The 23429-nt window shown below is 36.7% G+C and overlaps 1 protein-coding gene across 1 annotated transcript in view; it reads right to left on the bottom strand.

Annotated features, from left to right (window-relative positions):
• The window catches only part of COL6A5 (collagen type VI alpha 5 chain), a 108088-nt gene that overhangs the window by 3017 nt on the left and 81642 nt on the right, over positions 1-23429 (bottom strand). The gene's annotated exons all lie outside the window — the stretch shown is intronic.

Below are 23429 nucleotides of genomic sequence, written 5' to 3'. Positions count from 1 at the left end.
ATGTTCATTTTTTTCTATGAAAGAAGTATGTTTGTGGACCTAATCAAGCAAGAAGTAGATTCCTAACTGGCAAAAACTTATTACTGTCCAATTGTGCTTGGCCCATTATTCATGCTTTGCATCTATTACTTTATTTAATCCTCACAGCAACCACACTCACAAATGAATTGATTAACCTGTATAAATGCCACAAAAGTTTAATATTGAAATAGAATGCAGAAAAACAACACCACGGATAACGTTATTAACAAGGCAAATACTATCAGATGACTTCTGAATGCTCAATGATCTCTGCATTCCTGGGGTCAACTCCACATTATGTTTTTTTACCTATTGTAGGATTTTCTTCTGACAAATACAATTTTTATATATTTAAAGTGTACAACGTTCTTCAAAAAGTATACAAATAAGAAATGCTAGAGAGGGTGTGGAGAAAAAGGAACCCTCTTACATTGTCAGTGGGAATGCAAATGGGTGCAGCCATTATGGAGAACAGTATGGAAGTTCTTTAAAAAACTAAACATAGAAATACCATATGATCCAGTGATCCTACTCCTGGGCATATATCTGGAGAAAACTATAATTTAAAAGGATACATGCACCCCAATGTTCATAGCGGCACTATTTACAGTAACCAAGACATGGAAGCAAACTAAGTGTCCATTGACGGATGGATAAAGAAGATATGTTATATATACACAATAGAACAGTAATCAGCCATGAAAAAAGAATAAAATAATGCCACTTGCAGCAACATGGATGGATCTAGAGATGATCATACTTAGTGAAGTAAGTCAGACAGAGAAAGACAAACATAATATGATATTGCTTATATGTGGAATCTAAAAAAATGATACAAATGAACTTATTTACAAAAGCAGAAATAGACTCACAGACACAGAAAAGAAACTTATGGTTACCAAAGGGGAAAGGGATAAATTAGGAGTTTGGGATTAACATATACACACTACTATATGTAAAATAGATAACCAACAAGGCCTACTGTATAGCACAGGGAACTATACTCAATATCTTGTAATAACCTATACTAGAAAAGGATTTTTAAAAGAATATATAGATATACATATATATGTATGTATAACTGAATTACTTTGATGTACACCTGAAGCTAACACAACATTGTGAATCAACTATATTCCAATAAAAAATTTTAAAAATTGAATAAAATAATAACAAAGTGTACAATGTTTTGATATAAGTATACCTTGTATAATGATTGCCACATCAAGCTAATATTGTTGGATTTGATTTGCTAACATTTTGTTTAGAATTTTTGCATTTATGTTCTCGAGGAATGTTGGTCTGTAGGTTCCTTTTCTTGTAATGTATTTGTCTGGTTTTGGCCTCAAAGAATGAGTTTGGAAGCATTCCTTCCTATTTAATATTCTGGAAGAGTTTATGCAGAATTGGTATTATTTCTTCCTTAAATGTTTTGTTGAAGCCACCAGTGAAGTCATCTGGGCTTGGAGTTTTCTTTATGGAAAGTTTTGAACTACAAATTCAATTTCTTTAATAGGTTTAGGAATATTTAGGTTACTTCTCCTTGAGTGAGGCTTGGTAATTCATGCATTGCAACTAATTTGCCTATTTCACCTAAAATGTCTAACTTATAGGCAAAAACTGTTTATAATATTCCCTGATTATCCTTTTAATATCTGTAGAATATTTCTCCTCTCTCATTCCTGATATTGGTAATTTGTGTTTTCTCTTTTTTACTGGTGAGTTTGACTATGGGTTTATCAATTTAATTGATCTTATCAAAAAAACACTTCTGGTTTTATTGATTTTCTCTTTTCTATTTCATTGAGTTCTGCTTTAATTTTATTACTTCCTTTCTTCTCCTTACCTTAGGTTTAACTTGTTCTTCTTTTTCTAATTTCTTAAGATGAAAGTTGAGGTCATTGATTTGAAACCTTTCTTCTTTATCAGTATAGGCATTTAATGCTATGAATGACATCCTAAGTACTGCTTTAGAGGAATCTTACAAATTCTAGTATATTGTGATTTTATTTTCATTCATTTCAAAATACTTGCTAATTTCCCCTTTGGTTTTTTCTTTGACCATGGATTATTTAGAAGTGCTTTATTTAGTTTCCAAATACTTGGGGATTTTTCAAAGATCTTCTTACTATTGATTTCAACTTAATTCTGTTTTGGTCAGAGGATATATTTGGAATGATTTGAAACCTTACAAATTTTGAGAATTGTTTTATGGTCTACAGTATGGTCTATCTTGGTAAATGTTTCACATGTACTTGAAAAGAATGTGTATTTGCTATTTTGTGTGCAGTGTTCTATTAATATCAATTAGGTCAAATTAACTGATACTGTTGTTCAGGCCTATGATATTCCTGCTGATTTTCTGTCTATTCTTTTGTCAGTTATTGAGAGAGGTATTGAAACCCACTGAGGGTCTTTTTTTTTTTTAAGTCTTTATTCTCCTTGAGTTTTATTTTGGATAATTTCTATGGCTATATCTTCAAGGTCACTAGTCTTTTCTTTTACCAAATCTAATTTCCCATTAATCCCATCCAGTGTATTGTTCATCCTAGGCACTGCAGCTTTCATCTCTACAAATTCTATTTAATTTTTTTTTTTTACATTTTCCATGTCTCAACTTTTTAACATATGGAGTATAGTTACAATAACTGTTTTAATTTCTTTGTTAATTCTAACATCTTTGTCAGTTCTGATTTGGTTTTCAGTGATTGTGCTTTTTTGATGATGGGTTCTTTCTGCTTTTTATGCCAGACATTATGAAATTTGCCTTGTTGGATATGGGATAGTTTTATATTCTTATAAATATCCATATGATTTGTTTTGGGAGGCAGTCAAGTTACATGAAAATGGTTTGATCTTTTTGGGACTTGCTGTTATGATTTGTTAGGTATGTCCAGAGTGTTACTTAATTTAAGGCTACTTATTCCCCACTACTGAAGCAAGATCTTCCTGAATTTTCTTCCCAGTACTCTATGAATTATGAGTTTTTCCAGTCTCTCTGGCGGTAACAGGCACTATCCCTGGCCCTGTGAGCAATGGGCATTATCCTCTAATCCTTTCAGAAGAATGTTCCCCCATGCTCGGGTCATTTCCTCAATGCTCATGCTATCAGCACTCTGATGAATGATGAAGAGGCATCCTCTTCAGAGCTCTGGGTGTCTCTCTCTGCACAGCTCTTTCCTCTCTGGTGTTCTGTCCTGTGAGATCTTACCACCTTGGTCTTCCTAGACTCTCAGCTCTGTTTCCTCATCTCAAGGAGTGTGCTGGGTTCCACCTGAATTCCCCTTCCTGAACCATGGCCTGGAAACTCTCTTTTGGCAGTAAGCAGGAGAAATCACAGGGTTCATCTCATTGGTTTCTCATCTCTCAGGGATCATTTTATTTCCTGAAGTCCAGTGTCCTGACAATTGTTGTTCCATTTCATATATATATATATATATATTTTTTTTTTTTTTTTCTTTCGGTTATTTCAATTGGTAGGTAAATCCAGTTCCTCTTACTTCACCTTGGGCATTTCTAATACATGAGAACTAACCATCTTGTTTGAGATATTCCTATGTTCTCTCTCTTCTTACAAAGGACTAAGAACTGGTCATTAATGTACCAGACTATTCCTTTATTAATACATTCATAGTTATTGAACAGGATGTTACATTTCATGAGCTGTTTGAAATCTATGCACCTCCAATCCTCCATCAAGAACCTAGTTTCAAATTCTTAGAATTTTTGATAAATATCAAGATTCTTAATTGCTAAATATAAAACTGGAAGTACAGACAAAAGCATAAATATATTTGTCTATGCAATGGGTGCTATATAATATACTTTAGCCCTAAAATACTGCCCAAACCTCTTCTAGAGTTCTTGGCAATAGTGTATCAGGATGTGTGAAGATTAGTTAAATGGACATTTCTTTCCTTTTGAGTTTACAATCCTGGAATTTATTAATCATTACCTGCTCTGCCACCAGGATCTCCATTTTTGCTTTTTAAAAAAGGCCAATCAACACACTTTGTTAAAACATAAGGAAAAGCATTTCATAAATGTTCTGGTAGAAGAGGAAGGGGTAGAAATGAAAAAAGAGAAATTACAACTGATATCACAGAGACACAAAACATCATAAGATTCTACAATCAATAGTTACATGTCATACATACTACTATATATAAAATAGATAACTAATAAAGACCTACTATATCACACAGGGAACTCTACTCAATACTCTGAAATGACCTATATGGAAAAAGAATCTAAAAAAAGAGTGGATATATGTATATGTATAACTGATTCACTTTGCTGTACAGAAGAAAGTAACACAACATTGTAAATCAACTATACTCCTATAAAAATTAAAGAAAAAACCCAGTTACATGTCAACAAATTAGACAACATAGAAGAAATGGATAAATTTCTAGAAACATACAATCTTCCAAGACAGAATCAGAAAAAAATACACAGTCTGAACAGAGTGGTCACTAGTAGTAAAATTGAATTAGTAATCAAAAAGCTCCCAGCAAACAAATGTCAGAACTGATTAGGTTCATGGCGGAATTCTACCAAACATACAACAAAGTGCTAATACCTATCCTTCTCAAACTATTCCAAAAAATTGAAGAGGAGGGAAGACTCCCAAATTCATTCCAGGAGGCCAAAATTACCCTGATACCAAAGCCAGAAAAAGACACTACAAAAAAAAGAGAATTACAGGTCAATATCTCTGATGAATATACATGCAAAAATCCTCAACAAAATAGTAGCAAACCTAATTCAACAATATATAAAAAGGATCATACACCATGATCAAGTGGAATTTATGCCAGGAATGCAACAATGGTTCAATATTCACAAATCAATCAGTGTGATACACCACATTAACAAAAGGAAGGACAAAAATCACATGATCACCTCAATAGATGCAGAAAAAGCATTTGACAAAATTCAACACTCATGATAAAAACTTTATAGCACAGGGAACTATAAATATTTTGTAATAACCTACATGGGAAAAGAATCTGAAAAAATCTATATATATGTATACAACACACACACACACACACACACACACACACATAAGTGAATCAGTTTGATCTACACCTGAAAATAACACATTGTAAATCAACTATACTTCAATTAAAAAAAAATAAATTAAAAGCAAACAAAACAAAACAAAGCAAAAAATGTGGATATGCAGGAAACATATCTTAACATAATAAAGGTCATTTATGACAAACCCACAGCTAACATCATATGCAATGATGAAAAGCTGAAAGGTTTTACTCTAAATTCAGGAACAAGACAAGGATACCCACTCTTGCCACTTCTATTTAACATAGTATTGGAAATCCTAGTGAAAGTAATCAGACAAGAAAAAGAAATAAAAGGCATCCAAATTGGAAGGGAAGAAGTAAAATTATCTCACTTTGTAGATGACAATATACTATATATGGAAAACTCTAAAGTCTCCACCAAAAAACCATTAGAACTAATAAATGAATTCAGTAAAGTTGCATGATAAAAGATTAATACACAGAAATCTGTTGCTTTTCTATACACTAATAATGAACTATCAGAAAGAGAAAGCAAGAAACAATCGTGTTTAAAATCACATCAAAAAGAATAAAATACCTATAAATAAACTTAACCATGGAGGTGAAAGACCTATACATTGAAAACTATAAAACATTGTTGAATAAAGGAAATTAAAGATGATACAAATAAATGGAAAGATAGCCCATGTTCGTGGATTAGAAGAATTAATATTGTTAAAATGTCCACACTATCCAAAGCAATCTATGGATTTAAAGCAATCTCTACCAAAATATCTATGACATTTTTCACAAAACTAGAACAAATAATCCTAAAATTCATGTGAAACCACAAAAGAGCCTGAAGAGCCAAAGCAATATTGAGAAAAAAAGGACAAAGCTGGAGATACCACTATCCCAGACTTCAGACTATACTACAAAGCTACAATAATCAAAACAGCAAGCTACTGGCACAGAAACAGACACATTGATCAATGGAACAGAATAGAAAGCCCAGAAATAAACCCACATACTTATGGTTAATTAATCTACAACAGAGGAGGCAAGAATATACAATGGAGAAAAGAGCCTCTTCAATAAGTGGTACTGGGAAAACTGGACAGCTACATGTAAAGCAATGAAATTAGAAAATTTCCTCATACCATATACTAAAATAAACTCAAAATGGATTAAACACTTCAATGTAAGACAGAAACCACAAAATTCCTACAAGAGAACATAGGCAAAACACTCTCTGACATAAATTGTAGCAATAATTTTTTGGATCTGGCTCCTAAGGCAAAGAAAAAAGAAAGCAAAAATAAAGAAATGGGACCTAATGAAACTTAAAAGCTTTTGCACAGCAAAGGAAACCATTGACAAAACAAAAATACAACTTACTGAATGGGAGAAGATATTTGCAAATGATATGACTGATAAGAGGTTAATATTCAACATATATAAAGGGCTTGTAGAACTTGTTATCAAAAAAACAACCCAGTCGAAAAAAGAGCAGAAGACCTGAAGAGACCTTTTTACAAAGAAGACATACAGATGGCCAACAGGCACATGAAAAGATGATCAACTTTGCTAATCATCAGAGAAATACAGATCAAAACCACAGTGAGATATCACTTCACACTTCTCATAATAGCCATCATCAAAAGTCAAAAATAACAAATGCTGGTGAGGATGTGAAGAAAAGAGAACACTCCTACATTGTTGGTGGGAATGTAAATTGGTGCAGCCACTATGGAAAACGGTATGGAGGTTCCACACACAAAAGAACTAGAAACTGAACTACCATATTATCCAGCAATCCCACTCCTGGGTATGTATCTGAGGAAAGTGAAGACACTAATTTGAAAAGATACATTAGATTTTGTATGATACATGAGATTTTGTACACACCTCTCCATTTCACACTGCCAACCCAGGCCTGTCTGGTGAGGCCACTGGCCCAATGTTCATAGCAGCATTATTTACAATAGCCAAGATATGGAAGTAACTTAAGTGTCCACCATCTGATGAATGGATAAAGAAGATATTACACACACATACACACACACACACACACACACAATGAAATATTACTCAGCCATAAAAAATGAATGAAATTTTGCCATTTGCAACAACATAGATGAACATGGAGGATACCATGCTTAGTGAAATAAGTCATACAAAGACAAATATTGTATGTTTTTACTTTTATGTGGAATCTAAAAAATAAAACAAATAAATGAATGTAATGAAACAAACTCACAGATACAGAGAACAAACCAGTGGTTACCAGTGAAGAGAGGAAAGGGGGGGCAAGATAGAGGTAGGGGATTAAGAGGTACAAACTACTATGTATAAAGTAAATAAGCTACAAGGATAGATTGTACAGCACAGGGAATATAGCAAATATTTTATAATAACTTTAAATGAAATATAGTCTATAAAAATATTGAACCACTCTGTTGTACAACTGAAACTAATATAATATTGTAAATAAACTATACTTCATTAAAATAAGAGGAAGGGTTGACTTACCATGTTAGTAGAATATTTTTTCATACATTTCCCACACCAGAAATAGTACACTTTTTTTTCCAGTTTTCTCTTTATAAATGAGCAAAATCTCAATCCTTTTCCAAAGTACCCAGCAGAACTATTTTCTAAAGAGGTATATTTTACCTCTAAAATCTCTAAAAATAGGTTCTCTACCTATTACAGGATTAGCATGAGAATCAAAGAAGTTAAATGCTAAACTTTAAAATTCAGTCAAACACTAAATAATCACCTATGATTATTCTTCTTTGAGTCTAAATTATCTTATTAGGAAAGATTGGGCCTTTAAAAACATTTTCCTTCAAGAAAATCTGGCAGAAGTGTGGATAAAGGTTACCCACAGCTCAGAGCAATGCTGTGTATTTTCTGGAAATGTCACCATGCCAAATTCTTATCTCCAACTCTGTGGGAGAATTTTCTCAGAATGGCAGAGGAGGAAGGGCTTGCTCACTTGTTATGACTTGAAGGGAATGAGGGATGCAGCTGGATTTCCAGGAAAGTGCCCCAGGGATTAGCCTAATTTCAGCTGAGATTTAAGCCACAGGGCCAGGTGTGCTCCAGTAACTTTTGGGAGAAGCGGAGGTGGAGAGGGAATTGAGGGAGATTGAGCCATCTGGACTGGGATTGCATATGCTGTGGAGCTATGGTATTTGTGAGAAATCTCAAGATATGCATGAGTTATCTTGTGGTCTGCCTTGGAATTTGTACAGGGGCCAAAATTAGCCATGTGTTCTCTATAGACAAGCTACATGGACAAATGTGGCTACTTTATATGTACATTTCTGTCCACAAGGACTGCAGCAGATATTTTTCAAGTTAACCTTTTTTATAAGACTTCCTATGAGTCTCGCAATGCTTTCTTTTTCAACTTTTCCATTTTCTCAGTATTGAATTGAGCGTCCAGGATGTTTCAGGTCTTGTGCTCAGCTCCATGCCTATCTCCTCTCATTTAATATTCCACACAGCACTATAAGGATAAAATTATCATTGTGCCCATTTTACAGATGAGCAAGCTGAGGCTTGGAGGGGGCAAATGACTTGGTCAAGAAAAGACAGCCTGTAAGTGGTAGAGGCAGGATTTGTACCCAGCTCTGTGTAACACCTTCAGAAGAACTGCTCATCAGATTTGAGGGTGGAACAGACACATTAAGGGACACATTAGCCCCCTTGCCAAAGGCCCAGGACCTGGTTTGAAGAACAAGGTTCTCAGTCAATGCTATTCTTAGTGATTGAAGCCACTAAGAAAGTTTTCTTCCAAAAGTAGACAGTTAAATAAAATTTGCAGTATTTTCTTCTCTAGGCATTATGGAACAGTGGTTATGAGCAGAACCTTAGGAGTTTGAGGTGAGTCTATACCATTTGTTAGCTCTGTGATTCTGAGTCTCTCCCATGCCTCTGTTACGTTATCTAAAAAATTATAAAATTGTTATAATAAACTATAACCTTATAAGTTTTCTGAGAGAATTAAATAAAAATTTCACAGTGCCTAGTGTATCCTAAGCACTCTAAAATTATATTTTTTAGAAGGAAAAAAACTGAGAAAAGTCTCAGATATCTGAAAATCCTACCCATGATACTATATTCTGTAAACCAGAATTTCCAAAAAATGCAAAGTCAGCTGATATTAGTGGAACACAATGGACATGCGTACAAGCTCATTCTGTTGCATTTACGCATACTTTAACTGCAGAGGAGTTGGAATGACTTACACACCTCTCCATTTCACACTGCCAACCCAGGCCTGTCTGGTGAGGCCACTGGTCAAGCTCTAGGCTGGGGCACAAGTCTCTTATGTGTCTCTGACTGTGTGTCATTGATTTTATGCCAAAGGGAAATAGAGACATATTTTTCAATCTCTTGTTAGATGCGTTCCTCTCTCCACCGCTTGCCTGAACAAGTAGGAGTCACCATTTAAAATCGACTTCATCATTTTCCCCAGAAACAGAATAAATACCTTTCTTGGCCTAGACTTTTCTAGGTGGCACTTGGTCCAAACGACTCACTCTTGCCACCTATGTCACACTCTGAAACAACAATCTACAGAAAGATACCAGCACACTGAGAAAAGTGATGCATGCCTTAGGAGTTATTTATACCCAGACCACATGGATCCTTGTTTTCTTAAAATTTTTATTGAAATGTAGATGATTTACAGTGTTGTGTTAATTTCAGGTGTACAGCAAAGTGATTCAGTTATACATATATATATTCTTTTTTAGATTCTTTTCCATTGTAGGTTATTACAAGATATTGAGTGTAGTTCCTTGTACTATACAGAAAGCCCTTGGTGTATATCTATTTTATATATAGCAGTGTGTATATTTTAATCACAAACTACTAATTTATCCCTCCCACTTTGGTAACCATAAGTTTGTTATCTATGTGTGTGAGTCTGTTTCTGTTTCATAAATATCATTTGTGTTGTATTTTAGAGTCTATATATGTGATATCACATAATATTTGTCTTTCTCAGACTTATTTCACTTAGTATGATAATCTCTAGGTCCATCCATGTTGCTGCAAATGGCATTATTTCATTATTTTTTTATGGCTGAGCAATATTCCATTGTATATATACATCACATCTTCTTTATCCATTTATCTGTTGATGGACATTTAGGTTGTTTCCATGTCTTGGTTATTGTAAATAGTGGTATTTTGGTTTTAATCGTGTTAGTTTTTGCTCTGGCCTCTGGATGAGTTTATAAGCAAGTTATAAGGCCAATCTATTCTGGTCTTATGTCCTCTAAATGAGTTATAAGCAGGAATTTCTAAAAATTAAATTAAAGAGACCTTCAATATGGCAGAGGAGTAAGATGTGGAGATCACCTTTCTCCCCACAAATACATCAAAAATACATCTACATGTGGAACAACTCCTACAAAACACCTACTGAATGCTGGCAGAAGACCTCAGACCTCGCAAAAGGCAAGAAACTCCCCACGTACCTGGGTAGGGCAAAAGAAAAAAGAATAAACAGAGACAAAAGAATAGGGACAGGACCTGCACCTTTGGGAGGGAGCCGTGAAGGAGGAAAAGTTGCCACACACTAGGAAGACCCTTCACTGGCAGAGATGGGGGGTGGGCAGGGGGGAAGCTTCAGAGCCATGGAGGAGAGCGCAGCAACAGGGGTGCAGGGGGCAAAGCGGAGAGATTCCTGCACAGAGGATTGGTGCCGACCAGCACTCACCAGCCTGAGAGGCTTGTCTGCTCACCCGCCAGGGCGGGCGGGGGCTGGGAGCTGAGGCTCAGGCTTCGGAGGTCTGACCCCAGGGAGAGGATTGGGGTTGGCTGCGTGAACACAGCCTGAAGGGGGCTAGTGTGCCACAGCTATCCAGGAGGGAGTCCGGGAAAAAGTCTGGAGCTGCTGGATAGGCAAGAGACCATTGTTTTGGGGTGCGTGAGGAAAGGGACTTCCTGTTCTGTGTGCCCATAGATGGCAGAGCACGACCTAAGTGAGCTCCAGAGCCAGACATGAGCTGCGGCTATCATCTCGAACACCAGAGACGGGCATGGACTGCTAATGCTGCTGCTGCTGTCACCAAAAATCCTGTATGCAAGCACAGGTCACACTACCACACACCCTCAGGAGCCTGTGCAGCACACCACTGCCAGGGACCTGTGAGCCAGGGACAATTTCCACAGAAGAACACATGGTGTGCCTCAGGCTGTTGCAATATCATGCCAGCCTCTGCCGCTGCAGGCTCGCCCCACATTCCAATTATGGCTATGGTGCCCCTCCCTCTCCCTTGCCTGAGTGAGCAAAAGAGACCTAATCAGCCACTGCTTTGACCCCCTCCTGACTAGGTGGGGAACAGAAACTTGAGGGTGGCCTACATGCTGAGGTGGAGCCAAAACCAAAGCTGAACCCCAGGAGTTGTGCAAACAAAGAAGAAAAAGGGAAATTTCTCTGTGCAGCCTCAGGAGGAGCAGATTAAATCCCCGCAATCGACTTGATAAACTCTACATCTGTGGAATAACTGAATAGACAACGAATGTTCCCAAAATTGAGACAGTGGACTTAGGGAGCAACTGTAGACTTGGGATTTGCTTTCTGTGTCTGATTTGTTTTTGATTTCATGTTTATCTTAGTTTAGTTTTTAGTGCTTATTATCACTGGTGTGTTTATTTATTGGTTTGGTTGTTCTTTTCCTTTTTTCTTTTCTTCTCTTTTTGTGAGTGTGTGTGTGCATGTTTCTTTGTGAGTTTGTCTGTTTAGATTTGTTTTACCATCAGTTTGGAGGTTCTATCTGTTCGTTGTTTTTTTTTTTCTTTTCTCCCAAGCCGTGTGGCTGGCAGACTCTTGGTGCTCCAGCCGGGTGTCAGGCCTGGGCCTCTGAGGTGGGAGAGTCGAATCCAGGATATTGGTCCACCAGAGCCCTCCTGGCCGCATGTAATATTAATCAGTGAGAGCTCTCCCAGACATCTGTCTCAACACTAAGACCCAGCTCCACCCAACCTCCAGCAAGCTCCAGTGCTAGACACTTCATGAGAAACAACTAGCAAGATAGGAACACAAACCCACCCATTAGCAGAGAGGCTGCCTAAAGTCACACTAAGTTCACAGACACCCCAAAACACACCACCAGATTCGGCCCTGCCCACAAGAAGGACAATATCCAGCCCCACCCACCAGAGCACAGGTACCAGTCCCCCCCCACCCCAACACGGAAGCCTACACAAGCCACTGAACCAACCTCAATCACTGGGGGCAGACACCAAAAATAACATGAACTATGAACTTGCAGCCTGTGAAAAGGCAACCCCAAACACATTAACTTAAACAAAATGAGAACACATAGAAATATGCAGCAGATGAAGAAGAAGGTAAAAACCTACCAGACCAAACAAATGAAGAGGAAATAGGCAGTCTACCTGAAAAACAATTCAGAATAATGATAGTAAACATGATCCAAAATCTCGGAAATATAATGGAGAAAATACAAGAAACTTTTAACAAGGACTTAGAAGAACTAAAGAGCAAACAAACAATGATGAACAACACAATAAATGAAATTAAACATACTCTAGAAGGAATCAGTAACAGAATAACTGAGGCAAAAGAATGGATAAGTGACCTGGAAGATAGAAGAGTCAAAACAACTGCCGCAGAGCAGAATAAAGAAAAAGAATGAAAAGAATTGAGGACAGTCTCAGAGACCTCTGGGACAACATTAAATGTACCAACATTCGAATTATAGGAATCCCTAGAGAAGAAGAGAAAAAGAAAAGGTCCGAGAAAATATTTGAAGAGATTATAGTTGAAAACTTCTCTAATATGAGAAATAGTAATATTAATCAAACTATCAAAAATTAAACTCAAAGAAAAAATACTAAAAGCAGCAAGGGAAAAGCAACAAATAACACACAAAGGAATCCCCATAAGGTTAACAGCTGATCTTTCAGCAGAAATTCTGCAAGACAGAAGGGAGTGGCAGGAAATATTAAAAGTGATGAAAGGGAAGAATCTACAACAAAGATTACTCTACCCAGCAAGGATCTCATTCAGATTTGACAGAGAAATTAAAATCTTTACAGACAAGCAAAAGCCAAGAGAATTCAGGGTCACCAAACCAGCTCTACAACAAATGCTAAAGGAAGTTCTCTAGCTGGGAAACACAAAAGAAGGAAAACACCTACAAAATCAAAAACAAAACAATTAAGAAAATGGTAATAGGAACATACATATCGATAATTACCTTAAATGTAAATGGATTAAATGCCCCAAACAAAAGACATAGACTGGCTGAATGGATACAAAAACAAGGGCCGTATATATGCTGTCTATAAGAGACCCACTTCAGACCCAGAGACACATGCAGATTGAAAGAGAGGGGATGTAAAAAGATATTCCATGAAAATGGAAATCAAAAGAAAGCTGGAGTAGCAATTCTCATATAACACAAAATAGACTTTAAAATAAAGACTATTACAAGAGACAAAGAAGGACAAAACATAAGGATCAAGGGATCAATACCAGAAGAAGATATAACAATTGTAAATATTTACGCACCCAACATAAGGCAAATGCTAAGAGCCATAAAAAGGGAAATCAACAGTAACACAAGAATAGTAGGGGACTTTAACACCCCACTTTCACCAATGGACAGATCATCCAAAATTAAAATAAATAAGGAAACACAAGCTTTAAATGACACAGTAGACCAGGTGGACTTAATTGATACTTAAAGGACATTCCATCCCAAAACAACAGAATACACTTTCCTCTCAAGTGCACATGGAACATTCTCCAGGATAGATCACATCTTGGGTCATAAATAAAGCCTCAGTAAATTTAAGAAAATTGAAATCGTATAAAATATCTTTTCTGACAACAACATTATGAGACTAGATATCAAGTACAGGTAAAAAAACTGTAAAAAATGCAAACACTTGGTGACTAAACAATATGCTACTAAATAACCAGGTGATCACTGAAGAAATCAAAGAGGAAATCAAAAAATACCTAGAGACAAATGACAATGAACACATGATGATCCAAAACCTATGGAATGCAGCAAAAGCAGTTCTAATAGGGAAGTTTCTAGCAATACAATCCTACCTCAAGAAACAAGAAACATCTCAAATAAACAACCTAACTTTATACCTAAGGCAATTAGAGAAAGAAGAAGAAGAAGAACAACAACAACAACAAAAAAACAAAGTTGGCAGAAGAAAAGGTATCATAAAGGTCAGATCAGATATAAATGAAAAAGAAATGAAGGAAACAATAGCAAGGGTTAATAAAATTAAAAGCTGGTTCTTTGAGAAGATAAACAAAATTGATAAGCCATTAGCCAGACTCATCAAGAAATAAATGGAGAGGACTCAAATCAACAGAATTAGAAATGAAAATGGAGATGTAACAACTGACACTGCAGAAATACAAAGGATCAGAGAGACTACCACAAGCAACTCTATGCCAATAAAATGGACAACCTGGAAGAAATGGACAAATTCATAGAAAGTAAACCTACCAAGACTGAACCAGGAAGGAATAGAAAATATGAACAGACCAATCAAGAAATGAAATTGAAACTGTGATTAAGAATCTTCCAACAAACAAAAGCCCAGGACCAGATGGCTTCACAGGTGAATTTTATGAAATATTTAGAGAAGAACTAAGACCTATCCTTCTCAAACTCTTCCAAAATATAGCAGAGGGAGTAACACTCCCAAACTCATTCTACGAGGCCACCATCACCCTAATAACAAACCAGACAAAGATGTCACAAAGAAAGAAAACTACACTGATGAACATAGATGCAAACATCCTCAACAAAATACTACCAAACAGAATCCAAAAGCACACTAAAAGGATCATACACCATGATCAAGTGAGGTTTATTCGAGGAATGCAAGGATTCTTCAATGTATGCAAATCAATCAATGTGATAAACCATATTAACAAATTGAAGGATAAGAACCGTGTGATAACCTCAGTAGATACAGAAAAGGCTTTTGACAAAATTCAACACCCATTTATGATAAAAACCCTCCAGAAAGTAGGCATAGCGGGAACTTACCTCAACATAATAAAGGCCATATATGACAAACCCACAGCCAACATCATTCTCAATGGTGAAAAACTGAAACCATTTCCTCTAAGATCAGGAAGAAGACAAGGGTGCCCACCCTCACCACTATTATTCAAGACAGCTTTGGATGTTTTAGCCATGGTAATTAGAAAAGCAAAAGAAATGAATGGAATCCAAATTGGAAAAAGAAGTAAAATTGTCAGCGTTTGCAGATGACATGATACTTTACATAGAGAATCCTAAAGATGCTACCAGAAAGCTCCTAGAGCTAATCAATGAATTTGGTAAAATAGCAGGATACAAAATTAATGCACAGAAATCTCTTGTATTTCTATACATTAATGATGAAAAGTCAGAAAGAGAAATTAAGGAAACCCTCCCATTTACCATTTCAACAAAAAGAATAAAATGCCTAGGAATAAACCTACCTAAGGAAACAAAAGACCTGTATGCAAAAAATTATGACACTGATGAAAGAAATTAAAGATGATACAAACAGATGGAGAGATATACCATGTTCTTGGATTGGAAGAATCAACATTGTGAAAATGACTATACTACCCAAAGCAATCTACAGATTCAGTGCAATCCCTATCAAACTACCAATGGCATTTTTCACAGAACTGGAACAAAAAGTTTCACAATTTCTACAGAAACACAAAAGACCCCAAATAGCCAAAGCAGTCTTGAGAAAGAAAAATGGAGCTGGAGGAATCAGGCTCCCTGACTTCCTATACTACAAAGCTACAGTAATCAAGACTGGCACAAAGGCAGAAATATAGATCAATGGAACAGGATAGAAAGCCCAGAGATAAACCCACGCACATATGGTCACCTTATTTTTGATAAAGGAGGCAAGAATATACAATGGAGAAAAGACAGTCTCTTCCATAAGCGGTGCTGGGAAAACTGGATAGCTACATGTCAAAGAAAGAAATTAGAACACTGCATAACACTACACACAAAAATAAACTCAAAATGGATTAAAGACCTAAATATAAGGCCAGACAATATAAAACTCTTAGAGGAAAACATAGGCAGAACACTCTGTGGCATAAATCACTGCAAGATGCTTTTTGACCCACCTCCTAGAGAAATGGAAATAAAAACAAAAATAAACAAATAGGACCTAATGAAACTTAAAAGCTTTTGCAGAGCAAAGGAAACCATAAACAAGATGAAAATACAACCATCAGAAGGGGAGAAAATATTTGCAAATGAAGCAACCGACAAAGGATTAATCTCCAAAATCTATAAGCAGCTCGTGCAGCTCAATATCAGAAAAACAAACAACCCAATTCAAAAATGGGTGGAAAACCTAAATGGACATTTCTTCAAAGAAGACATACAGATGGCTAACAGGCACATGAAAAAATGCTTAATATCACTAACCACGAGAGAAATGCAAATCAAAACCACAATGAGGTATCACCTCACACCGGACAGAATGGCCATCATCAAAAAATATAGAAAGAATAAGTGCTGGAGAGGGTGTGGAGAAAAGGGAACCCTCTTGCACTGTTGGTGGGAATGTAAACTGAGACAGCCAGTATGGAGGTTCCTCAAGAAACTAAAAATAGAACTACCATATGACCCAGCAATCCCCCTACTGGGCATATACCCTGAGAAAACCATAATTCAAAAAGACATGTACCAAAATGTTCATTGCAGCACTAGTTACAACAAGCAGGACATGGAAGCAACCTAAGTGTCCATCAACAGATGAATGGATAAAGAAGATATGACACATATATACAATAGAATATTACTCAGCCATAAAAAGAAATGAAATTGAGTTATTTGTAGCGAGGTGGATGGACCTAGAGTCTTTCATACAGAGTGAAGTAAGTCAGAAAGAGAAAAATAAATACCATATGCTAACACATATGTATGGAATCTAAAAAAAAAAAAAAAAAGAAAGAAAAATTGGTCATGAAGAACCTAGGGGCATGACAGGAATAAAGACACAGACCTACTAGAGAATGGACTTGAGGACACGGGGAGGGGGAAGGGTAAGCTGTGAGAAAGTGAGAGAGTGGCATGGACATATATACACTACCAAATGTAAAATAGATAGCTAGTGGGAAGCAGTCACATAGCACAGGGAGATCAGCTCGGTGCTTTGTGACTAGCTAGAAGGGTGGGATAGGGAGGGTGGGAGGGAGGGAGACGCAAGAGGGAAGAGATATGGGGATATATGTATATGTATAACTGATTCACTTTGTTGAAAGCAGAAACTAACACTCCATTGTAAAGCAATTATACTCCAGTAAAAACGTTAAAAGAAAAAAAAAAGATGTGGCCCATATATACAAAGGAATATCAGTCATGAAAAGAAATGAAATTGCGTTAATTTGTAATGAGGTGGATGGACCTTGAGTCTGTCATAGACAGTGAAGTATGTCAGAAGGAGAAAAACAAATACCATATGCTAACATATGTATATGGAATCTAAAAAAAATAAATGGTTCTGATGAACCGGTGGGCAGGGCGGGAATAAAGACACAGATGCAGAGAATAGACTTGAGGACACAGGGAGGGTGAAGGGTAACCTGGGATGAAGTGAGAGAGTGGCATGGACATATACACACTACCAAATATAAAATAGATAGCTAGTGGGAAGTAGTTGCATAGCACAGGGAGATCAGCTCGGTGCTTTGTGACCACCTAGAGGGGTGGGATGGGGGGGTGAGATAGGGAGGGTGGGAGGGAGATGAAAGAGGGAAGGGATATGGGTTTATAAGTATCCGTATAGCTGATTCACTTTGTTATACAGCAGAAACTAACACAACATTTTAAGGCAATTATACTCCAATAAAGATGTGAAAAAAAGAATTAATAAATATTTATGGCTTTATTCATGAATGGTTTATAAAAAAGCATGAGAGAAAAATAATTAAATTAAAATTTAAAAATTGAATTGTACCACCAAAATTGTTTTTAAAATAGGGCTTCCCTGGTGGCACAGTGGTTGGGAGTCCGCCTGCCGATGCAGGGGACACGGGTTCGTGCCCCGGTCCGGGAGGATCCCACATGCCGCGGAGCGGCTGGGCCCATGAGCCGTGGCAGCTGCTCCTGCACGTCCGGAGCCTGTGCTCCACGACGGGAGAGGCCACAACAATGAGAGGCCCACGTACCGCAAACAAACAAAAAACAACTCTCCCACTGATGACATGATGATCGTCAAATTTGGCGCTGGATATATTTCGTCATTTGAAAATGCAGACAATACCCTTGCCAGACAACACAGCCTACATTGTTAAGTTAACGTTTTTGTGGAAATGGGCATGGATTTGAATCCTGGCTCTGCCACTTACAAGCTGTGTGATGTTGTTTGAGGATCTTAACCTTTGCATCAGTGTCCTCATCTGTAATATGTAATAGTCATTATAATAATAATAATAGATTTTCGTGGTAAGGATTAAGTTAAATCATGTATATAAAGTGCCCGGTGCATAGTTGCACTAAATAAGTGGTAGCTTCTGTGATTACTATTATTTCTCATGCATTGTTTGATCATCAAGTGAGACAGTGAATACAATGCTGAGATGAATACTGGTCCCCAAAGCATTCCACCTGCACTTTTTTTTTTTAACATCTTTATTGGAGTATAATTGCTTTACAATGGTCTGTTAGTTTCTGCTTTATAACACAGTGAATCAGTTATATATATACATATATTCCCATATCTCTTCCCTCTTGAGTCTCCCTCCCTCCAACCCTCCCTATCCCACCCCTCTAGGTGGTCACAAACCATCGAGCTGATCTCCCTGCACTTTTTATTAAACTGAATACTTTCTTACTTGTATTAAGCTTTCTTTTTTTTACTCAGAGTATACTCTGATTATCAGACTACAAGCTCCTTGAAGACAGGGCTTCTGTCTGAATCTTTTTTTTTCTAAATCTCTCTAACCCCCCAAAAGACTAGCATGGGGCTTAATTCAGAACAGGAGTTAATTACATATTTGCTGCATGGATATTCATGGGAAAATCCATGTAAATGCTTGGCAGAGTCCTTTCCTATAGGAAGCCCTCAACGAGGGCTGCCACTGTTTTGTCGATTGCCACCACCACCATCACCCAATTATCACTTCAACTATCTATGTTTTATTCCATTAGCAAAGGGTCCCCATGAAAAAAGTGTTGCTAACACTATAGAACATTGCTTTAATAATTCCAACAAATGATTGCATGAGACCTACAGAAGCAGCCTCCATGAAGTCAAATCATCCACATCCCCTGAACTCACAGTTCACATTAGCTCTGCCTCATGCAAAATCTTCAAGGAAGACACCCAAAGTATAATAACTATACAATAAATTCTCAAGCAAAAGTGAATGTCACAACCTCAGTCCACAGCTTAAAATGAACAGGAGACTCAGGTTATCCCCCAAAGAGCATCCAGATGGTTGGGATTTTCTAAAGCATTCATGAAACATGTCATTACAATTCAGACATGATCCCAATTCTATCACTGACCTCTTTAGCATGTGTACAGATATGAAAGTAGGACATTCAGCTGGGGGACTGCTCCATAGGGTGACTCAGAAGCCAGTTCTGCTGCATTTAATTCCAGTACAGATTTAAATGTAGCAGAAGATATATGTCTTCAAGTTCAACACGTGACAGCAAAAATTGGAAGCAAGCTAAGTGTTCAACAACAGATAAATAGTTAAATACATTCATTCATTGAAAGTAACATTATGAGAACACAAAAAAATCAGTATGAAGCTTGCAGCAATATGTAAAATGTATAACATATGTGAAAAGCAGGATATGAAATTGAATAAAACTATGTAAACCTATATGCCTGTGGAAAAACCAAAGACTGTACTCCACACCACAAATAGCTCAGTCTGCTAAATTGTGTGATTTGTGACTCTGTATTAAAATGTTATATGGTATGATAGTACTTTTACAATTTTTTAAAAATTAGCAGAATCCTGAGGGTGTACTGGGAAACAGTGGACAGGGTGTAGAGATCTTGAGTCCTTATACTGAATTTTTTGGTTCCCTGATCTTGGGGGCTTGAAGTTTCTTCTAAAACAGGGTTTCTTTCACTATTGACAGTCTGATTGGATAATTCTTTGTTGTGAGAGGATGTCCTGTGTGCATTGTAGGATGTTTAGCAGCATCTGTGGCCTCTAGATGCCAGTAGTACCCTCCAGTTATGACAACTAAAAATGTCTCCAGACATTGCAATATGTCTCCTAGGGTAGAGTAGGGTGGAATCATCCCCAGGTGAATTTGCAAAAGCTAATCACTAAATACCTTTCCAGCTCTAATACCTTGTGATTGATTCAAAATCAAAATATACACTGGCTTAAAAAAACAAAACTGATTGTAGATCACAATCAAAGTTATCAAAATAAAAATGTAAAACAAAATCCATGCAAATTCCCTTGAGCACAACTCCAGCCTAGTTTGAAGAGAGAAGTGTTGCCTCTTAGTTCTTAATAAAATTCATTGAAAAGAACATCAGCTGAAATTATCCTAAGGCCAGGGAGTGCTTAAAGCTATGAGTGTGCCCTAGGCTGAGTTTGGGTTGGCATTTAACATTCATTAAAAATTATCCTGTCCCTCTTTAATCTTGACAATAGACTAACTGTATCTTAAGTATTAGTTAACATAGCAACTTTGATGAAAGTGCTAGGCTCACCATTGGGTCATCAGTTGCAATTTAATTAGAATTAAACCACCCATTTTTTATTACATAATTCCAAAGAACTATGTGTATTCCACTGGTGAGTAATTAAGAGCAACTGAATTTTCCAAGGAATTTTTATATTGTGGATGTGTGGTCAAAATGCATAATAGTATCTCTGGATAATCCGTACATATTTGGATCTTAAAATGTCTTGTTAGATAGATCTTGGATGAATAGATGGGTGGATGAATGTTCAGTGTTCTTGGATGAGTAAAATAAAATTATAATCCAGTTTACCTGGATCCCTTTGACAATAGGAATTCTTCTGTGATACTAGTTACTCAATTGCTTTTAGCTGAGAACACAGAGCAAATCAGGAAGCACACCAAAGTGGTAGCATGCACAGTAGTTCTTAAACTTCAGCCTGGATCAGATTTTTTGCTTGTTAAAAATCAGATGGTTGAGCCCCACCTCCAGTTTCTGCTTCAGTAGGTTCAGGATCAGTGCATTTCTAACAAGTTCTCAGGTGATGCTGATGCTGCTGGTTTAGGGACACACTTTTTGAGAATCACTGGGATAGCGGATCTGAAAAATGAGGACCTACGAAAATCACCTATGGTGGTTTTAAAGCTTGTGGCTTTTTCCTGGCCACTCACACCCCTAAATATGAAGCAGTAGTACTGAGAAGGGCTTAGGAATCTATGCTTGTGAAGGGCTTCCAGGTGATCCTGATATAAATTGTCTTTGAGCTGCTGTAAGGAGTGGAGAGGGCCAGGAAAGATGATGCAATTAAGGATGAACTTGGAAACTGGAGTAGGGAGGAAGAAGCAAGGGAGAGGCCTAGGTAGAAAGATAGTGGTTGTGTTTCTTGTGAAAGAGAGTGATACACAACTCATTGCCAGCCCACAGTACTCTGGGAACTCTAAAAATTTCTTAAATGGTTAAGATTCTTGACTTCTCCAGGACTCTCCATTTAAGGGCACAAAAATCAGCCCTTGGCCATAAGAATCACATTATAAATGAGTAATAAGCATAGCATGTGGAAGCTCTTATGGAAGTTATCAATCTCTTTATTTGTGCTATACATCTGGAACGTGTATCAAAGCTCATCTCTTAGCGACTGGATAAAATATCTGAACTACAATTTACTCTCCTTGAGGATGGCACATTATACAGAAAGTTCTCAGCGGCTTTTGACAACTAGCTAGCAATGATTTTAAAAAGAAAAAAAAAGAAAGAAAGGAATAGTATGAAGTCCCTAGACAACACTGATGATCTGAGACTCAGATTTATTGTAAAGGATAAAAATATATATATATTATCCTTAGATCTGAGACTCTGTTTCCAGGCCATCACAACTCAACATAATCCTCCACAGAACTCCCAACACTTCAATCCACTGCAAGAGAAATTGGGTGTGGTGGGTGTAACAGCAAATTGACATTTTTTTCCTATAGAGCCATGCAACAATTATTTCTGCAGCCAAATTGACCCTTAAACTGGTTATGAGTATCTTGATATCCAGACATCTGAAAAACCAAATGAAAAGTATTTCTATTGCTATTGAACAACGGTCATTAAAGATGGCTGCAAAGATGAGTTTCTCCTTTGTTCCCTTAAATATCCAATTAATTCAGTCTTTCTTGAAAAGTTTCACACTTCTAAATTATTAGAATTTAAAATGCTTACTACTAACAATACTGTCACAAATGACAATTTCGTATTCCAACTCTGCCAAAATAACTTCTCTTTTTCTTTTATTTTTCTTCCAAAACCAAACCATAATAAATTCTTATGCCTTGAGGGCTGTTGTAATTCCCATATCGTTAAAATGAATACCCCAAATTAATTGCATCCATTAAGAAGAACAAATTTTGTATTTTCTTCTTTAAGCTATGTCTATATAATGATGAAAACCTGTTTTAAATAAGAAATCACACACTTGAATGCCTTAATGCCAAGGAACTACATACATCCAGGTTTACTTCATTACTTTTTTTTACTAAAAAAAGTCTTACTTTTCAACTAATGATTGACTCTTTAATTCTCAAGTCTAGCTTCTATAAAGGAAAGTTTAGCTGCTTTAAAGACAAAATTCAAACATGTATATTTCAGAAATGGGGGGAAATATGGGGACATCAGTGTTGAACCCAAGGAAAAGAACATTTATTTATCCAAGGAAATTACTAAGAATGAATATTATGAGATTGGCCGCCTTTTCTTTCAAACTTGCATATTCTAACATCACACATGATACTTACGACATAATGCTTTAAATGCTGACATTCTGGCCAAATGAGCATTTTGGGAGACTCTAGATACATAGATGGAATAGCTGAATAGTGTGTTTAGAATGCCCACCCTTTCAAATGAAAATACAGCCAAAATTCTATGATCTGATTTGTTCGAAACTATTAAATCCTGACAAAAAGCATTACTGCTTTGCCATTAAAATGTATAGAGTATAGAGTGGGGTAGTTTATTTTATTTCCAGTTAAAAAACCTTACACCTTCTCATGCAATCACAAATTCTGGGGCACTGGTCAGGCCAACTTTTAAAAGTTCCTCCTTTGCTATGTTATCCTCTGTAGTACCTCCTTCTACATCACACTAACCTAAATTGTGGTTTCTAGAGAAACCTTAAGT

The sequence above is a fragment of the Pseudorca crassidens genome, chromosome 5 (assembly GCF_039906515.1).
Source record: "Pseudorca crassidens isolate mPseCra1 chromosome 5, mPseCra1.hap1, whole genome shotgun sequence".
In the NCBI taxonomy this organism is placed as follows: domain Eukaryota; kingdom Metazoa; phylum Chordata; class Mammalia; order Artiodactyla; family Delphinidae; genus Pseudorca; species Pseudorca crassidens.
This window is presented reverse-complemented; position numbering and strand designations above follow the sequence as displayed.